The sequence below is a fragment of the Spea bombifrons genome, chromosome 2, assembly GCF_027358695.1.
Source record: "Spea bombifrons isolate aSpeBom1 chromosome 2, aSpeBom1.2.pri, whole genome shotgun sequence".
In the NCBI taxonomy this organism is placed as follows: Eukaryota; Metazoa; Chordata; class Amphibia; order Anura; family Pelobatidae; genus Spea; species Spea bombifrons.
This window is the reverse complement of record NC_071088.1, coordinates 88832380-88844416: the sequence shown is the minus strand read 5'-3', so window position 1 is coordinate 88844416 and position 12037 is coordinate 88832380. Positions and strand designations below refer to the sequence as shown.

The following is a 12037-nucleotide window of genomic DNA, read 5'->3' as shown; positions in this document are numbered from 1 at the left end:
GTCAGTGTATTTGTGTGTTTGTAAGTTGGTGTTTATATATATGTGTGTATATACATACATGTGTATATATATATATACATACATGTGTATGTGTATACACACATATATATACACACACGTGTATGTGTATACACATATATACACACACGTGTATGTGTATACACATGTGTATACACATATATACATGTGTGTATATATAGATATACACTTGTGTATATATATATATATATATATATATATACACATGTATACATATATATGTGTGTGTGTGTGTGTAAAGGCAGGGGTGTGTGGTGAGGGCAGTGTATAACTGTGTATGTATGGACAGGCGTATGTGTAGATAGAGATATATATATATATACGGGCAGTATAAGTCTGTATAACAACCAGCCAATCACCGGTAAGGTACATCGCTTGCCGTGATTGGCTGGTTGTTGTACGCTGGGTAGAGGGGTAGTCTTATACGGCGAGTATAGCCCAAACTCTATATTTGAACTGGAAAAGTTGGGGGTCGTCTTATACGCCCAGTCGTCTTATACACCGGAATATACGGTACCTAATCCTTGTTATACAGGAATTTAGACCTTGAGCCATGTATATGGTGACAATGTGTTCTCTGTTAAACCCAGTCACCAGGAATGAATTAAGAGTGCCTGTAGTAAAATTTGATGGCATATAAAAAACATTTGGCCCATCCTCTTATTCCTGGAAAGACTCAGACCTTAATCAATCCTTGGACTCATCTTAGATTCAGGATAGATCTATGCTTGCCCCATGTATGTTTAAATTCCCTCACTGTTTCAGCCACTAATAACCTATTTTGTCCACATGATTTTCTAGTAGTTTAATAATGCAATCCCAGGAAGCATACTTAAGTACAGTTCCTGCTTTCAGTTGAAGCAGTCAGGGTGATCTGCACCCAGTAAAATGTCTTGCCGTTCATGCCAAACTACATTTTGCATTTACATGTACTTAAAAATGGAGTATCTGGTGCGTAAACAGATATAAGATTAAAATGCTACTCTGTCTTGTTTCTTTCAAAATATACTGCAAATATAATGCATTTGATATTAACGGAGGATTTAAAAACCTCTTTACATTACTTTGTCTGCATTTTATTTAACATATGTATATTATACCATATATACCGTAACAATGCCAATACAAGTGATTTGCATCCAGTGTAGTGATCTTTCCTTCCTTGGGAGTTACTGAATACTGTACCGCTATATATACGGCATAAGAATAATGTGTGAACCAGGAATTTATTTGGTTCCACTCCATAAAAAATGTTATATTGCCTTGGTGTTTATGAGAGAAGGATATGTTTATTTCGCTGACAGCATTGTTTAAATGGTAATATACATTTTCAAACACTTTAGAAATGATCTCATATAAAAGAATCCCAAAGAGTCCAATAAATTAGTCCAATATTCTTCCTATGTGCCAATGAACAAAAACAAACACTTGAATACATTGCACTTTGATACTTACCATTCGTAATTATTTGATCACATACACTTTAAAAAAGCACAATTAAAAGGGAGAAACCAGACCAGCATTCCAGAACATTGTTTGATAAAGTAATTACGTATACAGTATTTAAGTTTCTGGAATAAGACCAAAAGCATGTTCACTTGTACATCTGTAAATACTTTTTTTTTTAAGTAGGGGGAAATAGGTGCACAGCAGCTTTAGAGACCAAAATCACAGAACCCTTGAGTTAAATAAAAAAATAAATGTAACACATTTAAAAAATATATAATGTTTGATGGTAGAAATATGATATGATATTTTGAGGAATGATTTGAAAGGTATAAAGTGAAATGCAAAGTTACAAAGTATAAAACATGAAATTCAAAAGACTACTTTTTAGAGGAACACTGGATTACAAATATTGTATGGGCATAATGGAAAGAATTTCGTTTTATGAATCACAGAATTTGAAAAGAAAATTATAATCAATGGCTTATACATGAAAATACGCATACAGAAGTAGAAAGCGTGTAAATAATTATATAGAACTACACTTATTCCAGATGAGATTTAGGTATTGCTTTATGGGGAAAAAAGCAGAAAATAGTACAACGAATGTAACCAACATTAAAATGTGGCAGAAATAACACTTTGGAAAGAGAAATAATTCACTAAAACTGAAGTATTTTTGATTTTCTATATTTTTCTATTTTTTATTTTATAATCATTTTAAATCATTTGGGATTTGTGGCAAAACTTTTTTATTTGAGTAGAATTCGGTTTTTAGGACATGCATTCAAGAATGTCAACTTCCATATGTCAAGCCTGAAGCAAAACATTCTAAAACATTCCAGACATTTATGGCATCATATGGGTCAAGAAAAACAATCTGATAAGGTATATCAGTGAGACCTTGTGTAAACATTTGGTAATACAACATGAATCCATAATTAACCCCGTTTTCTTGGTACTAAATTTGCTAACCATCTTGATTTCAAATATCTTTTTCTCACACCATACCATTTTCAGTACTTTTGCTTTAAAGTGAGAGTCTAGTCCCCAAAAAAAGGTATTTCCATTTTCGTGGTTGAGGAGTGTATGGGACACTTAAGTATCCATTTAATGTATGTCTCCCTCATTGCTAAGTTGCTGGTTGCTGTTGATTGGTTCACACAGTCTTTGTAGCGGCAGGGATGAGGAGGGACAGAGCTTATGTTTAAAATACCTCAAAACCAATTAAACAATAGCTAACATGGTGTCGTGTTTTAGACACCTGTAATGTTGAGGGTTATGCTGTAGAAAGGTTTAACAATTTATTTATGAATTTATGTAAAAGCTGTAATGACATAATTGTTATTAAGAATAAATACAAAACAAAAATGATGCATTTATGAATTTGTTCAAAACCACATCTCAAATCCTCTTCACCCTCATCCCAAACAAGGAACAGAGATATAATGCTTCACAAGACAAGACTAATGAGAACAGATCTGTATGGTTTTACCCTCCTATGGTTCATTGATTTTTAAATATTTTTCTGGGTGTCCCCTTCACTCATTTGCCTTTTCAGTAATAGCTTAGGCAGAAATTATTCAACCTTAAATATAAAATTTTACGGTTCTGAACATGGACCTGTTAGGCAAATTGCTCCTTCTAAACTGTTAAGTGCACAGCCAAACATTTATATATATATTTATCTGGTTAGGACCTAATAGAGCCAATAACATGCGGACAACTGGGAATCAGATGTTTAAACTGCAACTTTACATGACCTCCATGAAAATGGTTGGGTGTTACCCATTGCATTTATTGGAGTCAATGGTTCACATATGGGGAAAATGTGTTAGATTTTTTTTTAGATAAAGGTACACAGTGGAAGCATAAGGAAAGAGGTACAACATTATTGAATATAAGTTTGACTTTCCATGTGATTTTAACACTGAAAGGGCCATATCAATAAATTACAGATTGCTAGCAAACCAAATATATTGATCTTAAAATGACACTAAGGTTTTTTTTTAAGGAAACGTTACATTATATTAAAAGTAATAATTGTATAGGCGTTATCTTAAGCATTTAAAAGAAAAAAAACCCTTCTATAGGTTGGAGAAAGGGGCTTCCTCATTCTACTCTTCTCCACCTCTCCTGGATTTCTGGGGACATCTGTTTTTGATTATTGTTTGTGCTTATTTCACTTTTTGATTATTATTATTATTTTAATGTGTTAGAGGGGGGATTAAACGCGTGAATTGCAATCAAGGTCATTCAAGTTGTAAGTACAGACCGCCTCTGTTAGCAACACACAACAGCTCTCAAGCAATCTGTATATTAACAAATATGCTGGTTGCTTTGTGAGTTGTAGGATGCACAAAATCACATCCCTTCAGGTAGATTACACCTTTTGTCCTCCCATGTAGAACTCTGTGCTACATTGTTTCACACAAATCTTAACAACTAAAAAGCATATAGTATATATGGAAATAATCAATTCTTGCCAAAACTCGAATTAAAGTGGTTTGTAGCCTAATTATAACTCTAGAAAATAAATTAAAGAGAGAACATATGAGTGCTTGTGTGTTTTGGGCGATTACTCCTCTGATTAATTGCTACTTACTTTTCCCTTCTCAGTATTGAACACTACTCATCATTTTTACCATTCATACAGAATATGAGCACCTGTTCCTGCTATAAATTGATAAAATGCATATAATGTGCAGTGCGTACACCAGCTCCCTTATGATTGCTGCTTAATATAAAAGAGAAAAATAAAATAAATCACCTTTCAAAGAGATTGCACTTAAGAGACTACAATCAGTATTCTGCCATTGGTTGCATAAAGAATAAATAACATCCATTACTTTTAAAACTATCTTTCCAAAAATGAATACATATTAAAGTAATTTGCAAGAACTTTAACATGCATTCTTTTACCTGGAAGAAGAACAAAAAAAAAAATAACCTTGACAAAAAGCTGGAGTGAACACCCCAATGACAGGAAATGGCTGTTACTGAAATAAATAGGAGAGCATGCTGCGCATGTGTGGAGGGCATGTAAACCCCTGGAACTCTTGAGTGAGTCAGCACTAGAGCTGGCTGGCAGTGAGTTTCCCGTGCATTTGCTATGCATGAAATGGGTTTTGTGGAACACATTTCCTGGAGGGCATTAAGCTGGATTGAACGGAAAAATAGCAAATTTATACAGTGTTCTGATGAATCTCTCTATGCACCTGAATACAAAAAATAAAGGTAATTGCCTGGTAATACGTAGTGATCATATGCATTAAAGTCCATTTGATGCCTACAGAGTACCCTTTGAGAGTATATTTACTTAAACCAAGCCAAGTAAAGGGCATTGGTACGTTTATTATCTCTATCTAGTAGAAAAAGAAAATCTAGAATAAGTGGCAGAAGTGGGCAATCCACTTCCAGATTCAGATACCAACCAAGCTAGAAAGTAACCAGGGCTTGGTTTGGATCTAAACGTTACAGCAGAAGCTGAGCTAAGAATACTAAAGCAATGTTGTTTATACAAATGAAAACACCTCCATTCAAAAAAAAATTCACCTCCTTCAGCGTTTTTTTTTTACCTGGAAGAAAGCCATATTTAGTACTAGATAGCAATTTCCCAAACCATTATGGACTTTGATTTGGCTCCTGATTTCTTTTTCACATCAAATGATGAATTCATAAGTACCGCACATTAAATGATGAAAATAATTAGCAGATGTATTACGTCATAGCTACCTTAACAGAGGAATTGTACTATATAAGTAACATAAGTATGTAATACTATATATTTGGTGATCACTAGGGATATTTTGCATCCTTACATATTGCAGAAGACTGCATGGTTGCTGTTTTACCAAAGCAGCCAATATGCACCAAACCTACAACTAAGAGCATAAACAGTTTATCATGAAGATAAATTATATATATATATTAACTTAATACATGTCATAAGTTTTGTAAATAAATTACATTTATGATAAATGTATCACAAGTATATCTATAATTAAATGCCATTTGAGGGAATAGTCTAGTCTCTAAAAGTGTTTTTATTTTTGTCCTCTGTGTGGACATCTTAAACACTAAATATTGTTTGTATGGGGGGAAAAAATCAATTCTTGCCAGAACTAGAATTACAGTGGTGTAAAGCCTAATTGGGATTGAGAGAGAAAGAAAGAAAAGAGAGAAAAATATGAGAGCTTGTGTGTCTTAGATTACTCCTCTGATGAATTGCTGGCATGAAAGGAGCACTCTCTGGTTTTTTTTGTAGCTTTTCCTTCTCAGTATTAAAAATTAGTCATTATTTTTACCACTCAGTCAGTATATAAGCACCTGGTTCTCCTACTAAATTGATAAAATGCATTTATTGTGCAATACGTAAACCAGCTCCCTTATGATTGCTGCTCTATGTAGAAAAGAAAAAGAAAAAACATGTCTGCTTCAAGGCTGAATATACTCTCGGCTTGAAACAGCCAATCACTGGCATTAAAGTGAAATCAATGGGAGCATAAAATCCATAGAAAATGTACTCCAACATGCCTTTAAGAACAAAGTAGGGCTGGCGTTCTCTTATAATATAAAGAAGAACTTAGCACAAGCTAACGTATCCCGTATATTTCTACAGCATGATAGGTCTTCCATATGTATTTCCAAGCTATGTCACTGCATTACCTTTTTAAGGAAATTATGAGAATAATAATTTTATTGTGGATAGGGTGATGTGGATGTTCAAAAGGTACACATGAGACATTTACCTAAACTTCTGAAAATTATTCCTTTCATTACTCTAACATGACAAACTCTGTAAGCATACCATAATAAAAGCATAAACTTGATTTCATTACAATGCAAATCTTGACTATCCAGCTGGATTTAAACGCTTCTGCCAACAACATTCTCAAACTGGGGTTTAAGTCATCTCATTCCAGCTGTTCTTCCAGTATCAGCTCACTGAAGTTGCATCCACAGACTTTACCAACACCCAGATTGTACCCAGAGTGGTCTCCTCTCAGAGTCTTGGGGTTCCTCTAAGCCAGAGCTCCTCTCACGTGCATGCCTTTATTCATTCTATACCCTTAAGGCCCCTTTTATCCTCTCTAATCCCTTCTCTTTATCTCTCCCCTTTCTTTTTATCTTTCTTTGTTCTCTTTATCTCCCCACCCTTTATATTTATCTCTCCTCCTTTTCTCTGTCCCTAACCTTTTTTTCCCACCAACATGATGTCCATTCACATTGGTTTCACTGATGCGCACGTATTCAGTGCTGAGCATCGAGATATGGTGCCATATACCGGTGCATAGCATAAATTGCCGGTGGCATTGCGAGGAAGCAGTAAAACCTTGCGCTTCCTGTATTTTGGGCCATTTAAAGTGAGATTCATGATCTTCCCAACCAGCCCTGCTCCTTCAGCAGTGGGCAATCCAGTCCACCCCAGAAGAGTAGCCAGCCCTGTACGCATACACATTTTGCAGAGCTTAGATGGAACATTGCCTGAGACAGCCCCCCTCCCTGGCTTTATTCTGTGCATCTCCAGCACTGGCTTGGCAAACATCATGCATGCACAGAAGGGTATCCCGTTGATTTCATTGGCAGTGCTTTCATGTCACTGAAGCAGTTTGCAGCCAATCAATGGTGAGAATTGTAGGACACCAGAGGAGACAGGGAGCTACAGCTTCTACCTTTTTAAAGAATACATATTAAAGTACCTTATCAATTACATCTCTATATTACGCAAAACACATAAAACTTAAATCTGGCCATTACTTACATTTTCAGTACCAGACATCTACACCATCCAGACTTTCAAGAGGAAAAGTGAAAAGGTTGGATTATAAACATTACAGCAGGAGAGTAACATTTGTTTTTTTTTATTTACTTGATAAAGATAAACTTATGTCAATGCAACATTTATTTTTTTTTGCAAATCCTTAAATCTTGATGCCTAGATAACACAAGATTCTTTTTTTATTTGTTCCTGGAACTCATCTTAACGAACAGAATCTGACTCATAGACTGGATTGAGTACATTACTATAGAATCATTCCTTTAGCAATTAAGGATCATATAAACTCCCTCTGCTATTTTCTTTTACAATCAGTATCACATTACTTCCAATACAATTCCATATGAGTAAGTCTGCATACTTCAGAAATGCTTTCCAGTGTTAGGGTTAACGTAATCCCCAAATTCACCCAACAAAGACCCTACGGTAGTAATATTTGCAGACATTTTACCACTTCCCGTTCATCTTGATGTACTTAAAACAGACTCATTAAAGATAGGTTTATATAAAAGTAATGAACCCATATGAGCACTGTACCTAGGAATGGGAAAACAAGCTAATGTAAGAACATAACGAGATCCTAATTACAGAAACAATTATCATTATGCACATGACCCCCACTATCTTAATAAAATAATCAACTGGTACTTCACACTTACATGGGCAGCAAGTAAAAAGTGATCAAGTATACTAACAGTATTTGGTACATGAGAGGACATGAAAAGTAGGTAATACAACAGTAGCACAACTGTGTAAAAGTTGACTTATCATATGCGGGAAACTTTTAATTCCAAAAAAACCAAAATATAATATATTAAGATTGTATGTTATGCGGGGTCCATTTAAATGTATATACTGAGGACTAGTTAAACATGCATTTAAGAATTTTGCCTACCCTACTAAAGACCAGCTTGAAGGAAAGATGAGATATACAACAGAAACGTTTGAATTACATAGTGTGCTTTATCAAAGAACAGACAGTAGCATTGTTGCTGTGGCAAAGGGTCAAAACTGATCAAAATGTAATGTGATAAAATATTACTTCACTGAAAGCATATTCAGTACATCAAAGAGACTTCCAACAAAAGTGGTGAAAGTTACCAGTGACGGTAAAAAAATCCTGAACCAAAGGCCAGATTGAGATTTTACAAGTTTGGGGTTAAATGGACTAATAAACCTAATGATTTTTACCTACCCTTAAACTATGGTAGTTGCCGTGACTCCAGGGCAAGTAGGGCTTTTGCTTTAAAACATATCCATACATATAATGTATTAAAAAACTCTCCCATTATCTACTGTTCATGCTTTTTAGGTAGCAGCCCCTGGTGAATAAATCATTTTTAAGTTTTAAGTTACAGCATTTTTATTATTTTTAAACATTTTCAGCATTTGGAGGCAGCAAAATATCTTTTTAATTTATACTACTAGTAGTAGAGGTTTGGGCAATTTTTCAACAGCTTTTAAATTGTTTTCATATTTTACACTTCGTTTTTTGATTTTGATCTCTACGTCTGGCTTTGAGTAAATATCTATTTGCCACAATGCCACAATTATGTTTTCTTAAGTATCTGTGGGGAAATGTCCATGTTGATGCAAAATCCTTAGGACTATTATGCCATAAGGTAGTTTGAGTGACTACTTCTATAAAGTAACAGCATGTCCTAAGGCTGTTTACAGGTTAAGGATGTTTGATTCTATCCATTAAACAGCTGGCAGAAATTGACGGATTATAGAAGCTCAACCATGTGTGGCTCCAGGGGCTTCCTTACACATGGTGTTACAAACAAGTGAAAGCTCAATTAACAGCCCCCAGTATGCTGAATATTGGCAGTTGTATAAGATGTGTATACAATGGCAATGTTTCACCTTGAAAAGTTTTTGATTAAACCACTAAATCCATATCAACTTGAATAAACTTCAAAGGGCACAAAGCAAGTTCTTCAATTTGATTATCTAGAAAGATTAAGACTGGAGCTTAATTCTTCATGTTGCATTATTTATAGCTTTCAGCGAGCATACAAACCAGCACACGTTTAAATGTGTTTCCAACGGAAATTAGAAGACCTACTCCTTCCCCAGCATATAAATTTACAGACAGATGACAGATATAGAACAGTGCGCAATAAAAGTGATTAAACATTTTAACATATTTCTGAATGTATTCTGGTAATATTAAAAAAAATAGATTTATGTCATTGAAGAAACCAAGAATAAAAAAAAATTAAATATTGGAGTTTATTTACTAAATGGTGAGATTAATAATAAAAACTCACATCGTAAAGTATGCATTATGGTAAACCAGCTCACTTCTTCCAAAGAAATCCCCTTTATAATTCATGCTCATCAAGATCCTACAACTCACAGCTTATTTAACCCTTGAGGATGCACGATACGTATACTCATCAATGCTGGGAGTTATATTTGTATTTTGGTAATAAGAAATATATAAAAAAAATGGCAGTAGGGTTTTATATTTCTACATGTTCAGCTTATCAGTTAAGCAAGCACTGAGAAAGAGACAGTCCCGCTGTATCAATACAATCAATTTATAGAGTGTGTGTGTTTGCAGTTACACAACTCTTATTGCCCAATGGCACAAAAGTGGTAAAATAGGTATAATACACCATTGTACACACATACATATTGGGGCAACCAATTCCTTTTTTCTTTGTGATTATTAAAAAAAACCTTAAATAATGCTTGTAGGTGATACCGTAGGGCACGGCATGCATTCAATATTGGCGGCTATGGCTTCAATCATCTAAAATCATTTATGATTTGAAATGCATGGATGTCTATTCCTTATGACCTGAACCAGTATGTTGTTGAGGATAACATGAGTCGACAGCATGTATACCTTCTTATAACTTGATTATTTTGCCACTATTTGAACGACACATTGACTTATTGTCTGACTATGTATATATATATAACGGTGCAGCCAAAGAAGGCTTAATACTGCAGAGTTTTCTTAATTATGTGTCAGACAGAAGAAGACTGTGAGGCTTCTGGCATCTGACTGATGTCCCTGGCTTTTAACAGCATGTTTCAGCGTGTATCATGTTCACATTTTATTTTTCCATAATAAATAATATGTTAATTAAAAATACATGCTTGGTAAACGTCGTAATGTGGGAACGCAATTCCACCAGAGCCATTTTCTAATATTGGATTACTAGAAGGAGTGAGCGCTTCTAGCGTGGGTGCTTCGAGTAACATTAGATGGACATATTGCATAGTGTTTTATTACACAGATTAGTGATCCCTAGTTTTAGACACAAAAACACATATATTACCTTTCCCGAGTATTAACTTAATTGTGACTCAAACTGAAATATTGTTTTAGGGAGGAGAAGAAGCATGTAAACTCTCGCTTTCACATGAATAGGTCTAGTTTCGCCATAGCAACTCGTGGAGGTTATATGTACAAAGCATTCATTATTTTAATTTTCTTACCACTTTCCGGGCTAAAAGTTAGTAGCACGGGGTATTTAGTCCCTGCATAGAGAGTTTTCGCCTTGTGCTCACACCAGAAATGCTCCTTCTAGGAATCCCTGAATGTCTCTGAACCTGCCAATGTTTCGCTTACCTCGTCAGCACACAGCACTTCTGCCTGCACACATTACAACCCCTGCCAGGACCAATGAATGAAAACTCAGAGCACTTCTCCTCAAAGACCTCTGCCACTCTCAACTTCACAGCTATTAGTCTGACACTCCAAGCCATCATATGACTGCCTGCAATTAACCATTTAGTGCTGACTGATGCTGAGCTCTCTAGTGATGGTGAACCTCCTGCCTTCCATGTGTGTGTATCTGCATAGAGATACAATATACAGTGTATCTAAAGATAAACCATGCCATATATCTACATTATATAGACATATATATATATATATATATATATATATATATATATATATATATATATATATATATATATATAATTTGAATGGATATCTCTATATATGCATCACTAGTTCTTTGTCTATAGGCTGCCGATGCCAGTGCAGAACAAAGCATTGGTGCGGTGCCTACACATGAAGGAGCCCTCGGGGCCGCCTTTACCTGGAGGTGCAGCGTGATCCTCCTGCTCAGGACCTGAGACTTACACAGAGCCCCGGTGCCGCCTGCTCTGCCGGGCTGGGGACTGACGACTCCGCTCGCAGCCGTGGGACGGACATGTCGAGGCTGCCCAGAGCCGCTGCTGCCACCGATCCTCCAGCTACTGAGCTTTACTGCTGCTGCTGCCGCCGCTGCCGCGCTCTCATTCCCTCCCCTTAATGGGACTTACATGAGAGGGAGGGAGAGACTGCCGTGTGTGTCTCTGTGTGTTAAGTCTTCCCTCCCATTCTTTGTCTCCCTCTTTAGTCACATTATTCCCAACCAGCATCACTTAAAAGCGCAAGTATGCATGTGTACATGCCCATATGCCTGATGTATAGACGCGCATGATAAAACATAACGTATAACGTACGTATACCTATGTACACAACTTGAAAGCATGGCAAAGCCCCGTCCTTTGTGAGTATTTTGCACCCAGGTTCTCGGTATTGCTGCCATTGTGTATTTTTTATGGTTTTATTGCCGGAGCTGGGACCGGCCTGTGTTCCGGGACAGCATTATCCCCGAGCATTAGTACAAACTGCTCTTTTTGTTTGCATGTCTATTGATCCCCAGCCGGCTGCAGACTATCGCTATCGGGTTAGGCTACCGACAGATTTCAATTCCCACGCAGTGTAATTGACCCTCATGTCACAGACATTAACCCTTT

The 12037-nt window shown here is 36.0% G+C and overlaps 1 protein-coding gene across 2 annotated transcripts in view; it reads right to left on the bottom strand.

Moving 5' to 3' along the window:
• Positions 1–11648, bottom strand: part of ST6GAL2 (ST6 beta-galactoside alpha-2,6-sialyltransferase 2) — a 57187-nt gene extending 45539 nt beyond the window's left edge. The window contains exon 1 of one of the 2 annotated variants that reach the window (XM_053455089.1): positions 11332–11648. The gene's annotated coding sequence lies outside the window, so the exon portion shown is untranslated. The remainder of the gene's footprint in view (positions 1–11331) is intronic. The other variant, XM_053455088.1, reaches the window with a different exon arrangement.
• Positions 11649–12037: the final 389 nt, after the last annotated feature.